The sequence below is a fragment of the Sciurus vulgaris genome (genome assembly GCF_902686455.1).
Source record: "Sciurus vulgaris genome assembly, chromosome: 11".
Taxonomy (NCBI): Eukaryota; Metazoa; Chordata; class Mammalia; order Rodentia; family Sciuridae; genus Sciurus; species Sciurus vulgaris.
This window is the reverse complement of record NC_136472.1, coordinates 25608685-25611426: the sequence shown is the minus strand read 5'-3', so window position 1 is coordinate 25611426 and position 2742 is coordinate 25608685. Positions and strand designations below refer to the sequence as shown.

The 2742-nt window shown below is 40.4% G+C and overlaps 1 pseudogene across 1 annotated transcript; it reads left to right on the top strand.

Moving 5' to 3' along the window:
- The first annotated feature begins 794 nt into the window (after positions 1 to 794).
- LOC306639096 (olfactory receptor 4X2-like) lies at positions 795 to 1725 on the top strand (annotated as a pseudogene). Its single transcript has one exon. The product of its transcript is annotated as an olfactory receptor 4X2-like (transcript).
- The last annotated feature ends 1017 nt before the right edge of the window (positions 1726 to 2742 follow it).

The following is a 2742-nucleotide window of genomic DNA, read 5'->3' as shown; positions in this document are numbered from 1 at the left end:
ATGCTGGCAAAGAGAATTGTGCATGGATTGAATGGAACCTTAGAAAGCAAGAAGGTCACACAGTGACAAAAACGTAGAGCCAAGAATTAGGAGAGGAGTAGAAATAAGAGCTCAGACAAAGCCTTAGGGTCCTCCTGAGATTGCTGATTTCAGGGAGGTATATCACAAGACATCTCTTCTGAAGCTTCTGAAGGGCACGTGGACAGGTTGAGAACACTGTTTTGGAAACCAATTTTAGGAAACAAGCAAAGAGAAGAATGATATAGGAAAGTTTCAGTTAAAGGATAACTGAAAATATGCAAAGGCAGTAGAAAGATCAATTATATAGACACAAGAACACTCTCCTGGCTGCCCTACATTGTTCAATGAGGGGATTTATTGATTTTAATAGGTCTCCCTTCCTCTGCTCTGTTTCCATTAGTCAACTTCTGAATACAAAATGATTTTACTTTCCAAGTGACAAGTATATTTGGTGAATCCCCATATTTTGTAGAATAAAACCCATAATCCTAATAGTTCTTCATAAATTGGAATGAGTCTCTCCACAATTTTATTTTTTGTTATTCTTTCCTTTATTCTATTCCACTTGCCATGATGCACTTACAGTCATTGTCTGGATTCTTGAAATGCTCTTCCCTTTCTATACTCACTAACTCCCCCACATCTTTCAAATCCTAGCTCACAAACATCTCAAATAGGTGAGTGTCTCCATATAACTCACTTACTTTATGAAGAAGACTTTTGTATCATTTCAGGTCACACCACCCAAATAGCTGCCTCTTGGTGGTGACCTCATGGCTGTTACATACAATGTGACTGAATTCATCCTCCTGGGACTGTCTCCAATCAGGAGGTGCAGAGAGTTTGCTTTGTGATTTTTCTGCTCTTGTACATGGCGATCGTGCTGGGGAACTTCCTCATTGTGCTCACTGTCATGACCAGCAGAAGTCTGGGATCACCCATGTACTTCTTTCTCAGCTACCTGTCCTTTGTGGAGATCTGCTACTCCTCTACTACGGCCCCTAAGCTCATCTCAGATCTACTGGTTGAAAGGAAACCATATCTTGGTGGGGCTGCATGACACAACTTTTCTTCATGCACTTCTTTGGGGGCACTGAGATGTCACTACTCACGGTGATGGCCTATGACCGCTATGTGGCCATCTGCAAGCCCCTCACTACAACCACCATCATGAGCCAGCAGTGTGCATGGTCCTGGTGGGAAGGGCATGGGCGGGAGGCTTCATGCATTCCTTTGCCCAGATCCTTCTCATCTTCCAACTGCCCTTCTGTGGCCCCAATGGTGATTGACCCACTATTTCTGTGATGTGCTTCCCCTACTTGAACTTTCCTGCTCAAGACACCTTCTTCGTTGGTCTGCTGATTGTTTCTAATGGGGGGACCTTGAATGTGATCAGTCTTTCGGGCCTTTTGACATCCTATGTGGTCATCCTGCTTCATCTGAGGACTCGGAGTTCTGAGGGTAGACGCAAAGCCCTCTCCACCTGTGGGTCCCCACATCACTGTGGTTAGTGTTGTTCTTTGTACCCTGTGTCTTCATTTATCTGAGGCCTTCTACCACTCTGCCGGCAGACAAGATGGTAGCCGTGTTCTACACAGTGATAACCCCACTCCTCAACCCTGTCATCTACTCCCTGAGAAATGCTGAAGTGAAGAAGGCCATGAGAGACTGTGGACCAGGACGGTGAAACTAGATGAGAAATAGAGACTGAGCCTTGGTACTGTTCTTGTGTTTAGAGTGATACTGTGTCCAAACTGAATGGGCATAATAGGTGGAAGGACAGTTCACTGGATATATTAGTGGTATTCTATCTTTTGGTCCATCTTCAAAAAATTTATTTAATTGTGTGTAATTCCTTATGGATATTCCATAACCTAACTAGTCATTTTAAGTTGTTTCTAATGTTTTTACTACTATTCATGATATTGTGGTAAAATATTCTTGAGTAGAACTATGTACCTCTATTTCTGCTCTTCATTAGACTCATTTACTATAGTGAATTTACTGTGTATAGATTATAAGACATTTGATCATAAAGCACATTGTAACAGATCATAAAGACATTTTGTGCTAAATTGAATCACCTACCTTTTTAAAGTGCTCTTAACAATATCCAACTCTGCCATTAAATATGTTCATTGAGAATAAAGTTTTAATACTGACTCTCCCACCAACTAGTTATTAATTTCAAGGTGGATAAAACTATACTTCACAGCCTCTTTTCACCATTTCCCAAGGTTAATATCACCAGGAGTGGGGTCAGTCAATGCCATGTGCCTCCTTTATGTGATTCACTGGTGGCACACACATCATAACTGTAGTCTTCTACCCCAATACATAACCTTAGTGTAATCATGAAAAAGGAATAAGGAAACCCAAATAGAGTATTCTGTAAAATACTTCCCTTCACCCTTCAAACATGAAGAAAAAGGTGAATTTTGCAGTTTAAACATTGATGACAACTGAATGCAGGGTGGGATCTTGGATCAGTCCTGTATTAGATAAGGATGTTACTGGGGAAAGACTCTGTAAATGAATTGATATAATTGTATAAATATTAACTGGCTGATTTTGAAAATTATGTTTTGCTCATTCAGAGAAAGTCCTGGGCTGTTGGATGCCTCATTTATTATCTAGAGATAAGAGGGCATCTTATGGATAAGCTTTCAAAAAAGGTTAGAGAAAATATTGTTATTTTTATTGCATATATTTAAGGTATTC